Consider the following 25,053-nt stretch of genomic DNA (forward strand, 5'->3'; position numbering starts at 1 on the left):
GAGGTCATCGATTAGGTAGCCAGAAACAAACAAAGGCTGATAAAGACATGTGGTCTGTTAACCAGAAGACCCCTATTCTGTGTCCCGGGTCAGGGCTTATATCTCCCTCGATCTGGTCCATCCAGAGGGCAGGTCTGTTTCTGGATCTGGGTCCCAGTTTGCCTGGCATTGGTGTCAGTAGGTGATCAACTCCAGGCATATTGCAGGTCCTAGGAGAGGCCTGTGTAGTCCCACTCACATGTTTTAGTGGATGCTGGGGTAGGGGTGCTCAATGTGTGCCTGCAATAGCACCCACTGTAAAGTAGCACTTTATACACTCAGAGTCCTCAGCTCTCCTGGCCTCCAGAAGAGCAGGTTCCCATCCCCTGTTCTGAACCAAATGACAAATGAAATGATCGAGACTGGAGGCAGGAGCCAGGAGCAGGAGCATCTGCCAGTGTCCATGGGGATGACGTCCCCTGGTGCCTCTCCCTCAGTGCACAGGAGCAGCAGCAGGCAGTTCCTGCCAATTAGCTGAGGGAGAAGGAAGGTGCCCAAGCTTGATTCGTGGCTCAGATGGCTTAATATGTGGCTGTAAGCCCACCATGGATCCCATTTAGTTCTTCTCTTGGGGTGGTTGTGAAGATTTATTATGATAACTTGTCAAGTCCTGCCTATGGAGAGGTGTCTCAGCAAATGTAAGATATTAATCTTCCCTTTGGTGTTATTAGCATCATGGTCCCAGCAAGTTCGGGAAGCTGGGGCAAGTAGCTCAGGCCACCTGCACTCACTTTCCATCCTCTTCTCCTAGTCTCTGCTCCATTGCTATCCCTCTCCATCCTCATACCAGTCCTCTAATTGTGCAGCCCAAGCCCAGGGAATCCCTAGGGTACCATGTGATTAAATACATCAGCGCTCGTTGTACATCACCCTCTCAAAGACCCTCCGAGTGGTACTTCCAACAGGCCTTCTCTGGGGCTGGCCAAAAGAAAAATTCAACAGCCATTTGGACACATTGTGGAGCTTCAGCAAACACAGGGAAGAGCCAAAATCTCTCCAACTTGAGTCTATCCCTCAACCTCCAGTGAGACCACATACACATGCACACATCTGCTCACAACATTCTGGAAGGGCAAAAGCAGAAAACAGATGAGCCCTTGCCCACAGGCAGAGGGGATGAGTTGGAGGTCATGGAGGGATCTGCTGGTCCCAAAGCTGACTCTTCTGTCTTAAGAGGGGCTGCCATAAAAAATACCCTATGGTGGCTTCAATAACAAACATTTATTTCTCACAGTTCTGGAGGTTTCGCTGATCAGGGTGCCAGCAAGTTTGGGTTCTTGGTGAGGATCTTTTCCCAGTTTATAGATGGCCACTTTCTTGCTGTGTCCTAATATGGTGGAGAGAGGGGGGATAGTTTCCTTCCTCTTCTTATAAGAGCACTGATACCATCATGAGGTTCTACCCTTGTGCTCCCCCAAGGGTCCTCACCTCTAAATACCGTCACATTGAGGGTTGGGGTTTCAATATATGCATATGGTGTGGGAGAGACCAAGCACGCAGTCCATAACACCATCTTAATAGAACCTCATTTTTTATCCTCCAGGATAGAAGTTGAAAACCAGCAGCCTGAAGGTCAAACTGGCCTCTCAGATTATGTCCCATTTGTTCTGGGTATTTAGAGATAAATTAATTTACTGTCCAATACTTCATAGCAAAAATGTTTCTCACCAGAGTCCAGATTTCAAGCTCATTTTTAGAAGCAAGACCATCTGGGAACACTCTGTACTTTCCCACTTGGTCACCATGGGCTGGAGCTCCTGCCACTGGAGAAGAGGCATATGAGCCCCATTGACCACAGCCCTTTGCCTTCCCAACCAGGGGCCTATATTTGATACTTGGCACCTGTAGTCAAGGCTGCTTCTCTCATGCTTGTAACCCAACCAACCTCTTCATCTTTTGAATTTGTTAGCTGCACTTGAAGACAACCCTCTCTTTTAATAGATGGAGAAACCAAGACCCAGAAGTCAGAAGGGAGTGGGGCCTAGTGTGTGGCACACAGCATGGAAAGCATTATTTCTATAAGTTCTTCTTTTCCTTCAAGGGCCATCTGCATGCCCACATGCTATATCCAGCAACATTCCGGCATACAAAATTCTCCTCCTCCTCTGAACTTCAAACCACTAGGGTGGTGAACACTGGTGCAAAGATACAGGATGCCTTTGTCCATTCTTGTTGCCTTACCCCTTCTTCTCGTGGAATGGATTTTATTTTATTTTTTAATAATAAATTTATTTTTATTGGTGTTCAATTTGCCAACGTACAGAATAACACCCAGTGCTCATCCCGTCAAGTGCCCCCCTCAGTGCCCGTCACCCATTCACCCCCCCCCCACCCTCCTCTCCCTCCACCACCCCTAGTTCACTTCCCAGAGTTAGGAGTCTTTATGTACTGTCTCCCTTTTATTTCCTACCCATTTCTTCTCCCTTCCCTTCTATTCCCTTTCACTATTATTTATATTCCCCAAATGAATGAGAACGCATAATGTTTGTCCTTCTCCGATTGACTTATTTCACTCAGTATAATACCCTCCAGTTCCATCCACGTTGAAGCACATGGTGGGTATTTGTCATTTCTAATGGCTGAGTAATATTCCATTGTATACATAAACCACAGCTTCTCTATCCATTCATCTTTCGATGGACACCGAGGCTCCTTCCACAGTTTGGCTATTGTGGACATTGCTGCTAGAAACATCAGGGTGCAGGTGTCCCGGCGTTTCATTGCATCTGTATCTTTGGGGTAAATCCCCAGCAGTGCAATTGCTGGGTCATAGGGCAGGTCTATTTTTAACTTTTTGAGGAACCTCCACACAGTTTTCCAGAGTGGCTGCACCATTTCACATTCCCACCAACAGTGCAGGAGGGTTCCCTTTTCTCCGCATCCTCTCCAACATTTGTTGTTTCCTGCCTTGTTAATTTTCCCCATTCTCACTGGTGTGAGGTGGTATCTCATTGTGGTTTTGATTTGTATTTCCCTGGTGGCAAGTGATGCAGAGCATTTTCTCATGTGCGTGTTGGCCATGTCTATGTCTTCTGTCCTGGTGAGGTATCCGGGATGAATGTGGCCTCTGTGTCGATTCTGATGCTGCTGATCTAATTTGGGGCATCCATCATTTGACAGCTATTCTCCACCTAAGCTGGAGCCCCTGTTCCTCCTCTTTTGAGGATAGTGAGTTCCTCTAAACTGAACCTGGCTCCCCAGGGGGGAGACCCTGGGCAACAAATGTGGTGGTTAGACAGGAAGGTTTGCGAAGCCAACATTCATAGGAGGACTGGGACTCCTTTTCATTTCAGAAGGTTAGAAAAACGATTCTTTTTTACTCCTCTGCCAGGCCACTGGGGGAGAATTGGGAGAATTTATGCACAGACAATAAGCTCCCTATCAAAGGCAACTGATGCTCACAGCTGTAAAGTCTATTGTTGAATTCACCACTCTGGGCTCTGTTTATCCTTTCATTGTGATGCATAATCACTGTTCCTTAAGGAAGCCTGTGTATCTTAATCAGATTTGACTTTGCAAATCTTGCATTTTCCCCAAGAGAACATGCAAATGGTTGCCTTTACTTGGTAGCAGATTAACCTCAATCTTGCTTCTTGCAAAAAGCACAGGAAGTTGGATTGAAGACACTTGAAACATTACCACGGAACTGCAGAGAGCAAGAAGCACAGTCTTCGGTCTCCACCCTGTGGAGCCCATTGCCAGCATCCTAGCCTGTTGACCTGCCTTCTGCATTCATGTCTCCCCAAGCAGTGGGGTGCCCATCCTCTCCCTGGAAGACCATTCCCTTGCTGCACAACTGCAGCTGCAAAGACAGCTGTTGTTTGTCAAGGACTAGTTCCTTCTGCCTGTTCTAACCCCGTCCTCCTCTCTGAAGGCCATGTCTGCTACACACTCTCCAAGATGGCCCTTCCTCTGTGCATAGCAAGAGACCTACCCACCCCCACTCCCTTCTCTGAGGAGCAATGGCACTTGTGACATTGGGCAAGTCATTAATACCTCTCTGAGCTTCAATTTGTCCATTAGGGAAATTGGAATGATAACAGTATTCATCTGTGAGGTTTTGTGATGATTCAATTAGATAACGCATGCACAGTATAGTGTGTATAAGAGCTCCAGGTATACAGTGACTTCTCTGTAAGTGGTAGCTAATAATGTTACCATCAGCATCTTCTTCATCACCATTATCATCATTGTTACCATCATCACCATCATCATCATTATCACCATCATCATCACCATCATCACCACCATCATAACCATCATCATCATCATCACCGTCATTATCACCACCATTTTCTTATAAATGGTAACAACCCTGGATCCCTCCACATTTTCTCATATGATTTGGCCTGTGAAGCCTTTATTGTCCTGGTTGCCTCACAGTGAAAATGTTCCTAAGACCAGTCCCTCAACTGACCCTTGGTTACCCCATCTTTAAGTGGGGAACTAATGTGTCAGACCCCCTTGCACACAGGCTGACCCAGAGCAGAGGCCTTATAGCATCAGTCTCCCTGTTGATCCATGCTCTCCTGTAGGGTGTTATTTGTTGGGGTTTTTCTTCCTTTAAGGAGTCCAGTGCACTGCCATGAACACCAAAAAGGACCAAAAATCACTTTTGGAACTCACCGTGTTTTCTTTCTTTCTCTGCTGGTAATGGTGGTGACATCAGAGCAGATGTGATTGCTCTCACTGAAGATGCAAGGAAGTGGGAGACCAAAGGATGAACTGGCCCTCTCAAGGTTCCCTTTAAATCAAAGCTCCACCTGCCATTTTCAGCCACAGGATAGCAGATTCTAGAGTGACATCCTTTGCCACCCCTGCTGTTCCAGCCAGTTGCTCAGACTCAGGAGACCTGGTTCCAGACACTACTTAAGTTACAGATATTTACTATATTTAGGCCTCAGTTTTCTCATCTTGTTAAAATGGGGTCATAGTAGCATCTGCATTGTTGAGCTATGAGTACTGAGACGATCCATGTCAAGTGCAAACATAGTGTGTCTTAGTAGCAGACACTCAATAAACTGGATATTTTTCATCTTAAAATGACTGTTTTCCATCTTAACAACTCTCATGAAGAGAGCTTTATAAGTGTGGTCCAGAGCCTGGCATGGACCAAGTGCTCAGGGATTATTCCTGCTTATATCATCTTTACCAGGATTTTGCTCCAAGGCTCCAGCCCTCTGCCACCACATCTGAGCCACCCAAGGTCACTGTACGTGTCCAGTCTGTTGGGCAGAGTTGGCAGCTATATTGGCCATCCCTCACTCTGACACACAACCAAAAAAGTTTTCAAGCTGAATTTCAGAGAGCAGCTCTGGACTGGCCACTCAGGGATCCAGAGCCACATGCAGGCTGTCATGCCTGGAAGCGTTCTCACCTCCGCCTGGCACTTTCATGCTCCAAGGCCTGGGGGCTGAAGAGAGCTCAGGTGGTGGATAATTATGCCACATGCTGCTGCTTGCATTTAGATGAGGCATTATTCAAATTCATCATCTCTCCAAAGAGCTTTGTCATCTTCCTGGGCCTCAGGACATGCAGCCACAGAGCCACCACCCTGGATGACCTGGGAGTGGGCTGCCAGGAACACCTGCAGTCAAGTGTGACTTGTTTTCTGTGATATTTCCACCTCATGGTGCCCCCTGCTCCTGCCTAGCCTTCTTCCCAGGTTATCTACACTTTGCATTGGTTCCTTTCAAGGAAGGGACAACAAGAAGGAGGAAAGAGCAAGAATGGAAGGAAGGAAGAGAAGTGGATGGGGAGGGGGACAAAAGGGAGGCAGGGAGAAAGAGAGGAAGGAGAGAAGAAAGGGATTTCCTACGTGCTCCCAGATTTCCACTTGCTCCTGATGGCCTCACACCTTCCCTACTTCCCTCCACGGTGCACAGATAGAGGTGCAGTAGGGCCGTGGGCTCAGAGTGCTGGTAATAGGTCTTCCCTTCCTTTCCACAAACCTTATATTCTAGTCTCCAAGGACAGAGATGATCTATGACTTGTGGTCACATGGAACTGAACCAGCAGAGAATTTGGGGAGGACCTGCCACCAGACACCCAGAGCCTAGCCTGGAGTCAGCAGGCAGCCTCCATCCCTCAGTGCCCCCTGTGTGGTTTTCCAAAGCATGAACACACCACAATTTATTTTTCCCATTCTATTATGCATGGACATCTCCACAGCTTCCAATTTTGGGCTGACATGAATAAAGCTGCTATGAACATTCCTACACATTTCTTCTCATATGAGCATCTGCACTTATTTTTTTTTAGGTGTATACCTAGAAGTAATATTTTTAAATCAGGGTTGGTATGTGCTTAAATTTAATAGCTAATACCAAACTGTTGTCTGAAGTGATTTTACAAACTGACACTGCCATCAGCAACGTATGGACATTCCAGTTGCTCCAAATCCTCACCATCAATTGGCATTATCACTTTTTTAATACATTTTAGATGATCCAATTGGCACTGTAGTTTTAACTTACATTTCCCTGAAAAATAATGGTGTTTGACATTTTGTAATCTTACCGATCATATGGATACAGGGTATCCTGTACTTTTGTGAAGTACCAATTTAAGTCTTTGACTACTTTTTATTGTTGTCTTTCTTAATTTGTACTCATTCTTCATTTATTTGAAAAAGGAATTCCCTGTCAGATACATGTACTATGAAAATCTTCTCTTGATCTGTGGCTTGTCCTTCTCTCTCATTTATCGATGTCTTTTGATGAGCAGAACTTTTTACTATTCTTTAAGATTTTATATTTGTTTATTTATTTATTAGAGAGAGAGTGAGAGAGAGAAAGGGCAAGCAAGGAAGAGCATAAGGAGAGGGAGAAAGAATCTGCACAGAGCCTGATGCAGGCTTGATCCCATGACCATAAGATCATTACCTGAGATGAAACCAAGAGTCAGATGCTTCACCAACTGAGCCACCTAAGCACCTCAGAAGTTCTCACTTTTAATTATATCATAAAAATGAATATAGTGTGTATATATATATATGCTTTATATATATGCATAATTACAATGATATATAAATGTGTACACATATACATATATATGCTTTATATATTTGTTTTATAATTTTATTTTTGGTTAATGCCTTATTGCATCCTGTTCAAGAAACACAAAAGTTATGAAAACATTCTCTTCTGTTTTATTCTGAAAGCTTTAATGTCTTACATCTTATGTTTATGATATACTTCAAGTTATCTTCATGTATCGTGTGAGGTAGAGTCAAGGGTTACTGTTTTCCATATAGATAGCCAGTTTTCCCAGTACCATTTCTTGAATGAAATAATCTTTTGCCCACTGAAATACTGGAGTGAATTTGTAGGAAGTCCAGGTGACGATGTATATGTGGGTCTAGTTTTATATACTCCCTTCTTTTCCATTTGTATATTTGATTTTCCTCGTGCCACTGCTACTATGTTATGGACTTAAAAGAAGTCTTTCAATAATGTAGAGTAGGTCCTTCTACTGTATTGTTCTTCAAATTTGTCTTCGTTTATTGTAGGTCCTTTGCATTTTCACATAAATTGTGATTTTGCCTGGTATTGCAATAAATCTCTAGATTTATCTGGGGAGATCTAAAGATTTAGTGTTTTTGGCAATGGCAAAGTTTGTCGCCATTTTTTCCAATGGTGAATATAGCATATCTTTCATATTTAGATCTTCTTATACTCTCTTTCTTGTGTTTTGTCGTTGAAAGTGCAAGGGTCCACTTGCCCCCCACCACTGCTTCTGGGAGAGGTCCCAGACCCTCTTCCAGAAGGAGAAAGGACAGTCCAGGCTGCAGGAGCTCTTCAGCCAACACTGCCCAAGGGAGGAATGGCATCCCCTGCAGGAGTGCTTATCTGCAGCTGAATCCCTGCAACACTCACTCACTAGTTGGCTGGGAATGGCTCAAGGGAAATGTGGCCTCAGCACAAAGAGGCAGATCCAGATCCAGGAGGCAGACGCTGGCGATGTCAGGAAGCGCCAGAGCCAAGATTTGACACCAGCAACCAGGCCCCAAAGTCAGTTCAATTATCTGCATAGCTGCACTACCTAATCTCATAGAGCAGGAGCAGGGTTAAAAAAAAAAAAAAAAAAGAAAGCTAGGAAGCACTGTGCCCATGTCCCATCAGCTGTTGTTGTTTTATGCTTTTCTTTTGTGGTGCTCAGGGGCAGGTCTAGGTATGAAACCAAGAAAAACTACTCAACACAGTTCATTTCCACTCTGCCATTAACACTGAAACCAGGTTTTGTAATCTGGCCAGCCTATTTCAAGTTTCATTTAAGAAAAACAAAACAAAAGAAATTACAAATCATCAATAAAGTTAAACATCTTTCTCCAGCATCCAAGTTTTTCTCCAAAAGCTACACCTCCTCTGCTACCTCATCACATTTCCTCTTCATTCCTGGTGAATGCTTGCCTCCAGCAAACCTGTTTCTTCACTTGTCCAACAATGCACCCCTGGGAGTATTTGGATCATGCTGTTCCAACGCACCATGTGGGAACAGTTCCCCCACATGTGGCTTTCTAGCTCCTCCTAGCCATGCAGCTCAGTGCCCCAGCCCTTCTCAGAACCTTCCCCACATAACCCAGCCATAAAGATCTCTCAAACTCGAATTCCAACATTGCCTACATTAGCCATTTGGCAATTAATCATGCTTCACGAAAGCTCTTCGCCTGACATTAAAACCTACATCTGTTATTTCATTTTGAATGTTCCTGTATTATCCCTGAAACCAAACTGAAAGCTCATCCAGGAGCCATGTCAGGAAAGCCATCCAATTCATCAAAATTCTTTGTAAGCCTTTTAAGACACAAGAAAATTTACAAAAAAAAGTTAGACTTGTCTTTTCCTTCAAGGAGTTGACATGTGACTATGGAAAGGGCCCCAGACTAGAACATCAATGATGAGGACTCAAGGTTGAATTCTCCCACTGACGAACCAGGTGATCTTAAATGAGTCACTTAACCTCTATGAACTCTATGTCACATGGAACTACTCTTTCACAAGATTTGCATCTTGAAATGAGGGCAGGAGAATTCTAAGTAGAGGAAACAGAGTACAAAATGCTGCAAGTTCCACCTCAGGTAGTGTGTTCCAGGTGTGACACCTCTCATTATCCCACCTTCCTTAGAAACAGGTGGGACGAAGGGCTGAAGAGAATTGGCCAATGGGTTCAGATATTCTTTTGAGGGCAAGACAAAGTCGCTGAGAAGTTTTGAGCAGGGGAGTACATGATAATTTTGTGAAGTTCACTTTTGCACAGTGGATTTTATCAGAGTATAACATACATGCAAAAAAGTGAACACGATCCAGCTCAATGACATTTTTTTCAAACCACACACACTTAGGTTACTAACAACCAAATAAAGAAATAGATCCTTAGCAGAATCCAAATATGCCTTCATGCCCTCTCCCAATTACTGCCTACTTCCTGAGAGTGATCACATGGCTAATTTCAAACATCATGTGTGAGTTTTGCCTATTTTTTAAACTTCATTCAAATGGAATTATAGAGTACGATTTCTTTTGTATTTGGCTTTTCTTCCCCCTCAGAAAAGTTTGTGAAATTCATCCACGGTATTGTCTATAGTTGCAATTATTCCTTCTCATTGTTAGCGTATTTACTAACTGAGAGTACCACCTTCTTTATTTTCTCTACTCTAGACAGACATTTGGATTGTTTCCAGTTTTGGGCTATTATGAAATTGCTGCTCTAAACATGCGTGTTTGTATGAGTTGATGAATGTATGTGCACAAACCTTTCAGGAAGATACAGGAGTATGGAATTGCTGAGTCTCAGAGCAGGGGTAAAAAGTGGTTGAACAGGCTCATCCCTACAGAGTGAGAGTTCCCTGGCTCTGCACCTTTACCAGCCCCTGGCATTGCCAGAGTTTTTTTTTTTTTTCTTTTTTAAATATTTTTATTTATTTATTCATGAGAGACACAGAGAGCAAGAGAGAGGCAGAGACACAGGCAAAGGAAGAAGCAGGCACCATGCAGGAAGCCCGATGTGGGACCAGATCCGGGGGTTCCGGGATCACATCCTGAGCTGAAGGCAGGCACTAAACCACTGAGACACCAGGGATCCCTGCCAGCGTTTTCAATGTAGCCCTTTGTGATTGGTATGTTGTATTATCTCACAGTGTCTCTGATTTTTAATTCTATAATGTTGATCATCTTTTCTTGTATTTATTGTCCACTTATGAAGTCTCTGCTCAAGTCTTTTGTCCAGGTTTCTACTAGATTCCATATCTGTTTTCATTGATTTTTTTTAACATGCCATATATGAGTCCTTTATTAGGTGAATGCTTTACAAATATCTGCTCCTATTCTATGTTGCCTTTTCCTTCCCTCATGGGGCTCCAGGCACATGGTGTAGTCACTGGTTTTTTGCCATTCTTTCCATCCCTAGAAGGAATGACCTCTCAAACCACTTCTTTCTCCTTTCAGAAGGACACCTGGATATGATTGCAATCTTGCCCAGGGCTATATTAACTTTCTCCTCCTGAAAATATTATATTCTGAAGGGACCTACATTGCCTGGATGGATTACAGATCATCACATTGCTTTAACACATCAGTGACATATTGCTCACTGCACAAGATACAGCAAGAAAGTCGAATAAGATCTCTGTAAGAAACATGTGATTCAAAGGGTGGGAGAAAAAACATTAATATTTTAAGGATCCAGTGGTCTGGGGTATTCTAGGACTTTTTTCCCACCAAAGAAAATGCCAAATTATAGCATTCACACCTCCCTCCGCCCAGAAGGAGGGAAGCACTATGTCTGGTAGCCCTCACTGGGTTCTATAGGAAGTACATATTTTGCACTTTGGAATTCTGTTCCAGTTTATTTGCTATGTGACACAGAGGCTGCCAGCTCTGAGCTAGATCATAACAAAGTTCAGGCTCTAGTGCCAACGCACTGCCACTTGGACCCTGTGAAGTGACAGACCCAAGGGTAATAGAAGTATCTATGGTAGGAAGAGATGCCATGTGAGGTTTACAGCAAACCCTACTAAGGAGAATCATAAAGTGGACCCAACTGTCTGGAACAAGTCCATGTGAACATCTGTGAACAGCTACCGGAGTGAAGCTTGGTCTTGGTAGATGAAGAACCCCTGATCACAGGGCATCAACTGACCACGTGGCCAGAATTTCCCATCAATATAACCATGATAACCGTTGGCAGGGATGGAAGTGATAGCATGAGTTCCACGTACCAAAGGTGCCCTGGCTTCTGTAGCCACAAAAGCCCACCCTGTCAACAAGTGAGATCAACACTGAGCCTCCAATATAGCATCATTTCTCAAAGACATCAACCACCCACTTGTTGTCAAGTAAAATTGCATTGGACCTCTTCCTTCTTGGGAGGAGTATAAATCATCACAATCGAAGGTGACACATGTTGGGATTGTGGTGCCCTCGGCCAGAACCACTGTCACAAGGCTCATGGAGCATTTGTTCCTCCTCACCCAGAGAGAGCTGCCTCCCCCCAGACACACACCCTCCCCAGCTGCAGCCCACACCCAGTGACTGGCCGGTGCCAGGTACAAAGACTTGGCCCCATGCCTCTAAATGGAAGAACCATCCTGGCTGCAGCTCTGGGGCCGACGAGGCCTCTGCTGCAAACACATTCTGTCAACGACCTTCCCTCATGCTGTAGAGGTGTTGTTCCCGAGAGCAGGCTCAGGCCACCCTCCTGAGGGTCATCTCCCTACCAATGTCTTCCTCTGGGGAACAGGACCTACAGCAGGCATTCTCTACACTTGGAGAGTCTTTTTTATTTTATTTTTTTAAAGATTGTATTTATTTATTCATGAGAGACACAGAGAGAGGCAGAGACAGAAGGAGAAGGCAGGCAGAGGGAGAAGCAGGCTCCCTGCAGGGAGCCCTCCAGGACCACGCCCTGACCCAAAGGCAGACACTCAACCGCTGAGCCATTTAGGCATCCCTATACTTGGAAGAGTCTCTTTTTTTTAATAATAAATTTACTTTTTATTGTTGTTCAATTTGCCAACATACAGAATAACACCCAGTGCTCATCAGTGCCCCCATCAGTGCCCGTCACCCATTCACCCCCACCCCCACCCTCCTCCCCTTCCACCACCCCTAGTTCGTTTCCCAGAGTTAGGAGTCTTTGTGTTCTGTCTCCCTTTCTGATATTTCCTACCCATTTCTTCTCCCTTCCCTTAGATTCCCTTTCACTATTATTTATATTCCCCAAATGAATGAGAACATATAATGTTTGTCCTTCTCCGATTGACTTATTTCACTCGGAGAGTCTTAAAGGAAGAGAGGAAGCCAGCTCTGTGGGATTGGAAGAAAGGGTGCTTTGGTTGGAGGACCCAGCAGGAGAGAGGACAGAGCGACCTGCCGGAGGACCAGTGAGCCCAGCTTGTTCTGGGAACAAAGCAAGAGGCCAGCATAGCTGGAGCTAAACAAGCAAGCATAGAGGGTAGGAGACAACAGGAGAGAGGGGGGAGTGGGACAGCCCGAGGGAAAGAGAGCTAGCTTCCACTGTAAGAGAGTTAAGAAGTCCCAGTGGAGTACAACCAGAGGAGTTACACAATATCAGACTTATATTTTCTGAAAATTGTTCTAGCTGCTGGGCTGAAGGTGGCTGCAGGGCAAGGCTCTGCAGGGGCCAGTACGTGCTATTGCAGGGATGCCGGAGAGACAGTAGTCAAAGATGAGAATCTTCTGCTACTTACAGGGTCACTCTTAACATCTTCCCTAGTGTTACAGAGAAGGGACACAGGGAGTAGGTGGCTTTAAGAACTGGTAGGAAGGAGCCACTGTAAGAAGGAAGCTGCTAGGCTGGCCCTCATCCCATGGAGTTTCATCCATCCCCATGCCTCAGCATAAATTAGGGCCCCCTCTCATGGTAACCCCAGCACCTGCAGGACTGTGAGTGAATGGCTTTTTCCCCAAGTCTGCTTTGCCCTCTGTGGGGAAGAGGGCTGTCCTGGGGGCTGGGACTCCATTGCACTTTGCCTTCCATCCTCTACCCATGGAGGACAAGAGGACTAAGGCAATGTTTTTAGAATAAATGAACTAACTCACAAGTTATCTTGTTCCATCCCCGAACTCTCTAAGGCAAGTCTACTTTTCCCATTTTTCAGAGGAGGAGCCTGAAGCTCAGGAAGGCCAAGGATCTTGCAGAACTGCAAAGACATGATGTGAACCCAGATCCAACTCCAGATCCCAAACTTGGTTTTGAATCGTAACAAGATGAGTAACAAACATAAGAATATTTGGGGGAAAACTGACGAAAATAATATTCTAAACCAAATACACACACACACAAGGTAACTGGATCTTAATTCCTTACATGCAACGTGGAAACATATGTCCTTATAGTATTCACATCTTAGTGTGTATATATATGCAGTAAGTGTCAGCTTCTGTTCTAGTGTTTCGTGTATAAACATCTCATGACATCCTACCAAATCTAGGATTGGCATCACCATTTTAAAAACAAGGATGGTGGATTTGGTGAAGGTAAACATCCTAACCTGGCTTCTAGGCTCACAGAGTTGAGCTGACTTTTGACCATGATGCCTATTGTCATGAGTCTGCAGAATGTGTCTATGTGCCGTGCTCCATAGGAAAGGATATGCCCACATGTATTTATGCTTTACAGGGCACGTTACATACAAACCCATCACATGATTGCGTAGAGACCATGGGCTACCATCTGTATGGAAGCTTTATGTTTTCATATCTGTTTACTGTGAAAGGATTATTTTGGCTGAACGTTTGTGCACATCCAAAATTCATATGTCGAAGCCCTATCCCCCTATGTGATGGATGGTATTAGGAGGTGGGACCTTTGGGAGATAATTTGTTTTAAATGAGGCCGTGAGTGTGGGGCCCCCATGTTGGGAGTAGTGCCCTTATAAGAAAATGAAGAAGAGAAAGAGCATTCTCTCCAGGAGCACACGACCAGAAGGCAGCATTTGTGAGCCAGGAAGACAGCCATAATCACACACCAAATCTGCCACCACCTTGACCGTGGGTTCCCTATACTCCAGAACTGTGAGAAGCAGCTGTTTGCTGTGTAAGCTGCCCAGTCCATGGTACTGTTGTTATGGCAGCCCGAGCTCAGACGGGGTCCATGTGATATGTACATATGCATGCAGGAAGATCACTTCTGCTGCTTTAAGAGTAGAATTATTTTTCTAGTTTTTGAATATCCCTTTCCATGGCTTACCTGGCATGACATTAATCATGGCAAGCTTAAAATAACTCTAAATTCAATTTTCTTTCCTCTTGAACGCCAGCCACACAGCCTGTTTACAGGGAGCACTAAACAAAAGTGGAGGACAAGAAGAGAAAGTTCAATCAATGTTCCTTCTTGCTAATTGGGGATTTATTACTGGTTCAGTTGCTCACAATGGGAAGGAGCAGAGCCACCCTTCAGTTCCTGGGCCCTGGGCCGCTAATTGGAATCTGGGGTTATTCTCTATGGGCACCTCATAAAGGAACAGGGAGCTGAAGACAAAATGATATTTGTATCTATTTCTTATTCTCTGCAGCCTGAGAGGAGTTTCCTAGAATGTGGTAGGCCTGTCCCTCAGCATTCCACACTTTGGCAGGGGGTGAGGGGGCTTCTCCCAATGTGCATTTTTGGGAGACATGTCCCCATAGACTTGTGTCCAGTCATTTATTCCTTGGCTCACATATTCATATCTGGATGAGCTTTAGTTGATGCCCCACTAAGTGTGAGCCCTGTGCTGGGCCCTGTGGGGTATAAGACGCCTCCAGCCCTGAGGGGGCTGACCACGCCAGGGAGAAGCAGGCCCTAAGCCACGTGCATGTTCCCTCAGATATGAGCACAGGAGCTCTGGGAACACGAAAGAGGGCAGGTTGGTTGTCCCGGGGATTCAGAGAAGGTCAGTCTACCGAGATCAGAAGGGCAAATCGAAGATCAGAGGGTAAAGAAGAAGGCAAACACATCCCAGAGGAGAGCCTGGGAGCCCGGATAGGACGTCCCTGGGGCTCCAGCACCTGCCATCCCTCCTAAATGGCCTTCAGTTGCATATAGAGTCGTTAGGTGTTGGGCATTCAGGGTAGATGGAGCCTAGAAGGTCCTGAGGAAAAGGGGAGTTTTGAAGCCACTGCCAGGGTTGGGTTGAGAAGGAAGGGGAGATGCAGGCACTTGAAAGAGACAGGATGTCAAAGGCTGGATGCATGTGGATGGGGGCAGGGGAAACACACTTTTTTACCGATTGAAGGCATCCTGCCCCACAGGGCTGAGAGAATGTGGGTGGGCACCAGGGAGAGTGCACTTGCTGCCATGCAGGAGATCAACAGCCCTGGCACTGGCTTGCTGACCACAGTGAGATGCCCTCCTTGCCGGAGTCTACCAAACACGCTCCCACACAGACCCCCATTGAGGTTCACACAGCCCAGGACACACGCCTGCTGCGGTGTCTGTGTCACGCACGAGGACCTGAGGATCCAAGGACCATGCCTCCCCCTCCCCCTCTGCTCCCAGCTCCCTCCTGCTCATCATCGCCCAGCTGCAGGGATGGTGGCTGGACTCACTGGGTCAACTCCCTGCTGGCCACATGCGCCCTCCTCCCTCTCCTCTTCCTCTTCATTGATCTGCTCCCCGCCCCTGGACACCAATCTCTCCAGCCCGTTTCCCAGACCCTTCATCTTTCTGCCCTGGGGACTTGGTGGCTCTGCTTCTGACTGCCTGGGCCAGCAAACCACCAGCTCCTAACCTGACTGACTCCTCCACATAGCTCAGGTCTTCCATCCTTCCTTCGATAGAGGAAACATCCCTCTACTGAAAGTAACCACTTCATTCTCCACCTTCATAATTTAAATGGAATTCGGTAATGGATCCACATGATCAGGGCTTCCCACCTGCCCTCGTAGGGTTAGTCTTATTCCGCCTCAGATCATACCACAAAATTTGGCCCAGAATAGCTAATCAAAAAATATTTTAGATGAAAGTATGAATTTATGGGAGAGAATTGGGGTAGAGGAAAGAATTGGGGACAAGTTCCTGACTCCAATGGTGCCCCTGCAATGACATCACGCTAGCTTTACCTGCAGCGGGAAGGGTTTGCATTGAATGGACCACCTGGTCTTTTTTCACCTGCCCACCAACAGCCTGTGAAAGGCCGCCCCCTGGCGGTCCGCCGCTGTCAGCAGCACCTGAGGCCATAAACCACAAGGTCAGGGCTAACCAGCCACGCAGAACCCTGTTCCCCACAGTGCCATGGGCTCCTGTGACAATTAGCTGCTGGCCTGTTGGCCGGGATGGTCTTTAGGCTGCTCTGGTCAGGGAGGCTCATCACTTTGTCCATAAATGGGTCTGGAAGCCTGAGCTGGGAGGGAGCTCAGGGGCTCATCCTATAGTTCAGGGACAACCGCCAACCTGTGGCACTGATGTCACCCTCTCCTGCTGCACACCGACAGACATCACTAATAGATCACAGCACTCTCCCTGCTGGGGAAGCACCCAAATCCTTCAAAACGCAGCACCTCGGGCCGCCGATGGCCATCAATCTGACTCGACCAGTCAGACAACAGCTGAAGCAGTCAGGTGCCTGGCAGGAAACAGATGTCCCCCTTGGCCGGAAATGTTGCAGAGACTTGGAAAAAAGGAATCCTTTACAGAAGGGACCCTGACAAAGGATGCCAAGCCCTGGGGCCAGCAGCAGTGGGTGGTGGAGACACGGCCACCCCTACAGAAGAGGGGTGGGGGAGACTCGGGAGCTGGTTCAAAGCCCGGCAGAGATGGGTGTGGGTCCTGACAGGGCAGCAGCAGAGGAGCAGATGCCCTGACCCCTCTCTCCCCTGCCCGTCACTTCCAGCTGGCCCTTGGCCAAACGTCCTGAAGGCCAGGAGTCAGGGACACCTCATGACCTACTTCACTGTCATGGGCCAGCATCTCAGGGCACAGAGCAGGACAGAGAACCTGAGTGGTAATCTGAACACAGCAGGGAGGGGTCTGGGTTTGGGAAAATATCTCAGGTCTGGCTCCTAAAAGCAGAGCCTGAGAAAGGGGTGGGGTTCACCTGGCTTATTGAGGGGGTGATGCACAAGGGAGTAAGGGAGGCAGAGCAGGGGAGGGGAATCTGCTGAGCCTGGTGGCAGTTGAGGAGGGTCTCCAAAGAGCTGCTTCCCCCACCTCTGACAGGCAGGGGGCTGGCCATCTAGCCTTCCTTATCAGCCAGTCATTGGCTGCAGGCTGTCCTCAGGGTTGGGGCATGCTCTCTCCGTGGAGAACAGAGGTCAGGAGAAGGGGGTACTGGGGAGCCATTGTGGAGGCTGGGTGTACCTGCCAGGTGAGGACCAGCACCATCCCTCACAGAGGAGACAAGCCAACAAGGTGCAAAACCAATCTCTCCTGCTTATTAGCTAAGTGACAACAAAGCTTTAACTTCTCTGAGCCTCCATGTGGCTATAAATGGTCTCCAGTCCCAGTAAAGTTGAGCCCCTGCAATAGTGTAGACTGGCACCTTCTCTCCTCTGTAGCCACAGCCTGTCATCTGCACCCTGAAATATAGAGTCATGGGGGGGCCTGACCCTTGGGAAGGCCAAGGGCAGAAGGGGAGTGGGAGGGGAGGAGGGAAGAAGAGAAGGAGGGCAGTGGGCAGCCGTAGGTGGCTCTCTGAGCAGGTGGCAAGCCCAGTGGTTGGCACCAGGACTCCAGCCCCTCTTGAGTTACTTACATAGGACATGCATTATATTTGCGTGTCCGTGTTTCCCTACCCAACTAGACTGTTTGGTCCTTAAGATCGGAGGTGATCTCCTCCATATAATCAAGGCCCAGAAACTAGTGGGTGATCATTAAATGTTGGTTGAATTGGGATAAAGCAGTCAGGGCCAGCCAAGCCCAAAGTCTCTCATGGCCGAATGGATCCAGCCTCTTAGAAAGCAGGGGTGGGGGTGGGGAGCAGGTAACAGAGGAGGAACCTTCACAACTGCCCCAGCAAGTCAACAGCAGACCTCAGATAAGAGCCAGGAGTGGGCCCCCAGTCTGAAGATGTTGAGCAGGCTTAAAGACCAACAGTGCTCACCAGGTACAGGAAGGTGTGTGAAAGTAATGGAAAATCGTCCATCACTTACATGACTACCTGGGATTGAAAGCACCTAAGGAATAAGAACACACGTCCCCAAAGAAGTCTTAGAGAAAGGCCAATGCTGTGAATCTGCCACTTCTTCTCTGTCTGCATTTCTTTACCTCGTCTCCTAGAAAAAGAGACAATTCAAAATGCCAAGCGGTGTTTGCATCTTGATGTTCCCCTTGTCACCAGTCCTCGAAGACTTGGGATGTTTGGGGTGTGAGTAAGCACGCGTGCATTTGGACGACTATCCTTCAAGTCCCTGTATGGTTAATTAAAAGCAATGGCATCATCTCCACTGTGACATGGGATGATCCCTTCTCTAGGATCCGTCGTCCTAATTAGCAAGGAGAGAAGGGATTTGTCTACTTTCAGTTGGTATGTTCTGAAGCTAGCGAAATTCACAGGAGATGGGCCTGACCAAATCCAGCATGAGATTCTGTTCAGAAAATTGTGTGCGAATTTTGAAACATGATCTTGGGTTTGCTCAGATCCAGCTCTCCTGTATTGTTTCAACAGATAAATAAGTAAAAAAGCAACAGTAGTGATCATGAAAACAATTCTGAGAGGGGATACTAATCCTATTGCTTTATGGTTTTGTCAGCGTTCCCCCAAGGTGGGTTCCAAGAGCACTAGCCCTGTAAGACGCCCCTCGACAAAACGACCCAGGGCATTCGGCATATGTGGCTCCCATAGGCAACTCTTGGAGTCTTACAATATCCAGTGGACTCTGAGAAGCTCTGACAGGTCCTGCAGTTTATAAAAAAGTAACTGAAGTCCAGACTTCTTTTGACAATCGGATTCATTTGTGGAGTATTTGCCTAACAGTTCGAGTCAACACAATCTGTAACTATAAAAGTACTCAGCTAGGTAGCTATCGTATCACAGATGAAAACATGAGGCTGAATCCAAATCCGTTTGGCTTCAAAGTCTATGCTGCCAGTGTCCACGACTCCACCTAAACAGTGTGGACTTGCATGGACTTGCATGGACTTGCATGGTCCGTGATTGCATGGACGGTTTTTTGCCTCACCCTCACTGTGTGGAGGATGCTCTCCAGGCTAGCACAGCCAGTGACACCAGGAGGGGAAGGAAAGAGAAGCATTTCCTGAATATCCTTGAGTGCCCGGCACTGTGCTGGGCCCAGAGAGTACAGAGACGCTAAGACAGTGGCCCCTGCTCTGAGGGTGCTCACCATCTCGAAGTAGAAAGCGATGAATGACCAGCTTGTTTGGAAAGCAATGTCTCTGGAGCCAGACAGCCCTGAATCCCATTAAACGTCTGCTGTGTGCCCGGCAGTGTTCTGAGAACACCATCTCGAGTTTCCAAGGAATTCTGATGATCTTGGAAAATTCTAAGCCCAGCGCTTCTAGAAATAGTATTTGTGAGGGCTCTGAATGCCAGTCTGAATGCCAGTATTTGTGAGGGCTCTGAATGCTCTAGTCTGCAATGCGGAAGTCCTCATGCCAGGTGTCCCAGGTATTCTTGGAGCCTCCCCAGAGCTGCCTGGCCACCTCTCTCTCCCATCCAAGGAGAAGGAATTGTTCTCTGTTGACTTGCAGCCAGCAACAGGCCAGGCCACATGCCTGCTTCAGGAGAGAGCAGAGGGAGGTTGTGGGCAGGGCCTCAGGTGACAGCCGGGCCCGGGGAGGGAGGCTGTGTCGCGCTGCGGGGACCTGCGGCGACTTGTTCAAGCTCCAGTGGGCTCTGTGAGCCGGGGTAAGGCCAGGTGCCACCGTATTAATCAAGGATGTCACTTTAGTGGAAGCACTGAAGTTATTACTTTATTAATTGATTAACTCATTCACACTTTCTTCCCTTCTGCCTTATGTCCATTTAGCTTTTCCTTTTCCCATTCGAAGTGGGGGCCGATGAGACAGGACTGGGGGAGTCATCGTCACGGTAACTGGCACGGCCTGTGGGGGCTTGCATCAAGTTCCGGCACCAGGAAGGGCTCCGTTAGCCTCTAATTGTCTCTGCGTCTCTGTCTTCTTCTGTCACTAAGCAAGCTGAGTTTTCTGCTTGACCCCATCCTCTTTGCTGCGGGGAGTGATCAGGAACATAAAGGACGCCAGGTTGCCCGCATCCAGGGTGACAGATGGTCCTGATCTGCCCAAGACTGAGGGGATTACCCAGCAAGTGAGACTTGTAGTTCTTTTTTTTTTAATAAATTAATTTTTTATTGGTGTTCAATTTACCAACATACAGAATAACACCCAGTGCTCATCCCGTCAAGTGTCCCCCTCAGTGCCCGTCACCCACTCACCCCCACCCCCCACCCTCCTCCCCTTCCACCACCCCTAGTTCGTTTCCCAGAGTTAGGAGTCTTTATGTTCTGTCTCCCTTTCTGATATTTCCCACACATTTCTTCTCCCTTCCCTTATATTCCCTTTCACTATTATTTATATTCCCCAAATGAATGAGAACATACACTGTTTGTCCTTCTCCGATTGACTTACGAGACTTGTAGTTCTAAAACAGGAGCAGCCTCAGGCAAACCGCGGTGAGCCGGTTACCCTACCCCAGGTGGCATAGGGCCTGGAGGACAACCCATGACAGAAGCCACGAAGGCACTCAAAGTCCCATCTAAGTATGGAGAATATGCTGATTTTTCTTGATCTACAAAAGTTTAGACTTCTCAACCCCGTCCTGTTAATCACCAGACAAGTAGGACCCTGTCTCTAGAGACAGAGGCTGAGATCAAGGCCCCCGGCTCTGGGGTCCAGTCCTGGTTCAGCCACCTACGACCCCAAAGCTCTTGGACAGATCACTTAGCTTTTCTCAACCCCACTTCCTTGTCTAGATTCAATTGGCTAACATCTCGCTTAGGATTATTAGATCTATGTTCAGTAGCCTGGCCTGAATTTTTTCTTTTTTTTATAATAAATTTATTTTTTATTGGTGTTCAATTTGCCAACATACAGAATAACACCCAGTGCTCATCCTGTCAAGTGCCCCCCTCAGTGCCTGTCATCCATTCACCCCCACCCCCCGCCCTCCTCCCCTTCCACCACCCCTAGTTCGTTTCTCAGAGTTAGGAGTCTTCATGTTCTGTCTCCCTTTCTGATATTTCCCACACATTTCTTCTCCTTTCCCCTCTATTCCCTTTCACTATTATTTATATTCCCCAAATGAATGAGACCATATAATGTTTGTCCTTCTCCGATTGACTTATTTCACTCAGCATAATACCCTCCAGTTCCATCCCTGTCAAAGCAAGTGGTGGGTATTTGTCATTTCCAATGGCTGAGGAACATTCCAGTGTATACATAAACCACAGCTTCTTTATCCTCATCTTTCGATGGACACCGAGGCTCCTTCCACAGTTTGGCTATCGTGGCCATTGCTGCTAGAAACATCGGGGTGCAGGTGTCCCGGTGCTTTACTGCATCTGTATCTTTGGGGTAAATCCCCAGCAGTGCAATTGCTGGGTCGTAGGGCAGGTCTATTTTTAACTCTTTGAGGAACCTCCACACAGTTTCCCAGAGTGGCTGCACCAGTTCACATTCCCACCAACAGTGCAGGAGGGTTCCCCTTTCTCCGCATCCTCTCCATTTGTGGTTTCCTGCCTTGTTAATTTTCCCCATTCTCACTGGTGTGAGGTGGGATCTCATTGTGGTTTTGATTTGTATTTCCCTGATGGCAAGTGATGCGGAGCATTTCCTCATGTGCGTGTTGGCCATGTCTATGTCTTCCTCTGTGAGATTTCTGTTCATGTCTTTTGCCCATTTCATGATTGGATTGTTTGTTTCTTTGCTGTTGAGTTTAAGAAGTTCTTTATATAGTGAAAGGGAATATAAGGATCTTGGATACTAGCCCTTTATCTGATAGGTCATTTGCAAATATCTTCTCCCATTCTGTAGGTTGTCTTTGAGTTTTGTTGACTGTATCCTTTGCTGTGCAAAAGCTTCTTATCTTGATGAAGTCCCAATAGTTCATTTTTGCTTTTGTTTCTTTTGTCTTCGTGGGTGTATCTTGCAAGAAGTTACTGTGGCCGAGTTCAAAAAGGGTGTTGCCTGTGTTCTCCTCTAGGATTTTGATGGATTCTTGTCTCACATTTAGATCTTTCATCCATTTTGAGTTTATCTTTGTTTATGGTGCAAGGGAGTGGTCTAGTTTCTTTCTTTCTTGTATATCGTCCTTGCTTGGTTTGGGGACTGAGGTTACATTTCATGAGCCTCACAGATGCATTGGGACTGAGTTCTGTTCTGTGGCAGCATTTGTATCAAAGTGAAATTGCATATATATATATTTTTTCAATTTGTCTAATTTATTGACATACTGCATTTATAATCCAGTTATATCTTTAATGCTTTACAACTCCAATATGCCCCATTTCAATTCCTATCATTTATGTTTACCCACTATTATTTTCTCTCAATCAGTATTATAAGATGCTAATTATAAGCACTTTGAAGAAACAAATAACAACCTGTTCCATGTTTGTTTTCTAAGTCACTACTTTCTAGTCTTATATGTAGTTATTTGTTATTCATTAAGAGGAAGCAGGGGAGAGTTGTCTTGTCCTTTCTCAAACTCCTTGATGCTTAACTCACCAGTTGTTAGGCTGTCTTTTTTCCCCCAACATAAAATATCATGGTTTGGTGTACAATAATTTCATTATTTCAATGTACAAAATATTGACACTTTTGACTACAAATTCTTCTTTGAATGCATTGTTAAGAACATGACATCATTTCAGATTCTTTTGAGGATGTGAAAGATGTGAGCTGTTCCTCTCCAGAGCTGTCCTCCATCCCTCTTCTGTCCTGTCCAGTGAGCTGACAGCTGTGAACTGAGCAGCTGGCTCCAAGGCCCCCTGGCTTCACTGGGAGGAGTCAGGAGGGGAAGGTGACCAAGGTCAGGTGTGCGTTTTCCAGTTTCCTTGTTCATTCATGTGTTTCACTCAGAGCACACCCTACACCCAGGAAGTAGGCCATTCACTCTGCTCACCTACTCCTGCATTTTCTGTCTCCCCGTTGATAAGTGAGTTCCATGATGGTAGTTTCCCAGCCCTGAGCCCAGGACCTGGCATGGATTAAGAACCTCTCCAGTGTCTGGTCCTCAAGAGAAGAGTTGAAGGAATCTTTATAGATCAGAGTCCAGCTCCTTCCGGGTATATCTGTGAAACTAAGGCCAAAGAGGCAAGAAGATATATGGATGGTCAAGAGTCTCACTGGAGGCAGAGCCAGGGCCCACATTTCGCTCCCTGAGCTCCTTCAGGCCGAGCATAGGTCCTCTTGGGGGATCGAGGGCAGGGGTGTGGGGTATCATATCTACGCACAGCAGGGAGACAGGTGTTGTCATTCCTCCACCCTGACTCACTCATCCCGTTTCTTCCCCTAAGCTCCTCTGATTTCTGCACCTCCAGAATCAAGCCTGCACAGACGGTCAGTTAATTAAATGAGGCCACAACAGTCGAATGCGCTGGAAGGTGTCTGTGCCCACTGCCAAACCTCTAACTTCTTTATAGCTGGGATTCTGAAAACAATAAAGTTCCCCAAGAAGCTGAGCAAAAGCTGACTCCTGAGGTCAGACCCAGTAAGCAGTGGCTGCCAGGGACAGATGTCTGAGCCACAGTCTCAGAGCTGCTGGACTCACAGACAGGTTCGAAGACGGGTCCCGTTTTACCTTCCTCTTCTGCTGATCCAAGGTCCCTAACCAAAGCACAAAAGGGAAACACAGACATTTTGAAAGAAACCACTGTGGGTGGTAAAAGGGAAGGAGGACCAGCAAACATTATTGAAAACTGATTCAATGTGCTCTTAAAACTATTCAGGTGGCACCTGGGTGGCTCAGTCGGTTAAGCATCTGACTCTTGATCTTGGCTCAGGTCATGATCTCCAGGTCTTAGGATCGAGCCCCGCATCAGGCTCTGCACTCAGCTGGGAGCCTGCTTGAGATTCTCCCTCTCCAGCTCCCTCTGCCCTTCCCCAACTCAAGCACATGCTCTCTCTTAAAAAAGTTAACATATACATAAATTTCAAGACTTTCCAAGGAAGACTTTGCTCATAAGTAGATTTTTTAAAAACTCAATATTAGTTTTATAATGGCTACTTTTAAAGGACTGGAAGCACTTTCCCTTGGGTCAGAAGTCTGACCAAATACCACCTTGCTTCATTCCCAGGCATGTGACACCAATAGTGCATTCACCCCGCTGAGAGGCATCTGCTTGGTCCCAAGCACTTATGGCTTGCTCTCAAAATGAACACTTATGGTAAGTTCCACCCCTGGGAAACACCTTTCAGGTTTTATAAAACCCTTTCATGAGCTTATTTCACATTGTTTCCTTATAGGACCACAGCACTCACCAGGCTCATTTGAAGAGAAAAAAAATTGAGGCTCATGGAGGTTGAATCAACCTGCTTCATCTATCTGGCACTAAGAGACAGACTCCAAATTTGAAGCTTGCCTGTCTTGTGTATCACCCCGGGGCATGTCATATCATGTGTGTTGTTAGTTGAGTGTGTGTGTGTGTGTGTCTCTCCCATGTGTCTCTATAAATCTCTTGAGATAATGTCTTATCCACTTTGCTACTGGCCAATTCAGTCTCCATGGGTTGCATCTAACGGGGGGTCCCCATGGTCAAAGGTTTATTTATTTATTTATTTATTTATTTATTTATTTATTATTTATTTATTTTTGGTCAAAGGTTTAAAATGCTTGCCTCTGTGTTTGCATGAATGAAGGGAAGTTCCCTTTGATAAGAAGCCTGAAAAATGGCAACCTTGTCCTGGCTCTGCTATGTGACTTTGGACAACTCACGTTCCCTTTCTGGTCCTTGGATTTTCCACTGGTGATGCAAGTTCTTTAAACCCCATAATCTAAAAAAGAAAGAAAGAAAGAAAGAAAGAAAGAAAGAAAGAAAGAAAGAAAGAAAGAAAGAAAGAAAGAAGAAAGAAAGAAAGAAAGAAAGAAAGAAAGAAAAA

At 46.3% G+C, this 25,053-nt stretch overlaps 1 long non-coding RNA gene across 1 annotated transcript; it reads left to right on the forward strand.

The window, feature by feature from the left end:
- The first annotated feature begins 19,409 nt into the window (after nucleotides 1-19,409).
- LOC118354608 (uncharacterized) lies at nucleotides 19,410-24,597 on the forward strand. Its single transcript, XR_007401828.1, has 4 exons — nucleotides 19,410-19,603; nucleotides 19,965-20,263; nucleotides 24,252-24,341; nucleotides 24,421-24,597. It is a non-coding gene; the product is annotated as an uncharacterized LOC118354608 (long non-coding RNA).
- The last annotated feature ends 456 nt before the right edge of the window (nucleotides 24,598-25,053 follow it).

The sequence above is a fragment of the Canis lupus genome, chromosome 13 (genome assembly GCF_003254725.2).
Source record: "Canis lupus dingo isolate Sandy chromosome 13, ASM325472v2, whole genome shotgun sequence".
Classification (NCBI taxonomy): domain Eukaryota; kingdom Metazoa; phylum Chordata; class Mammalia; order Carnivora; family Canidae; genus Canis; species Canis lupus.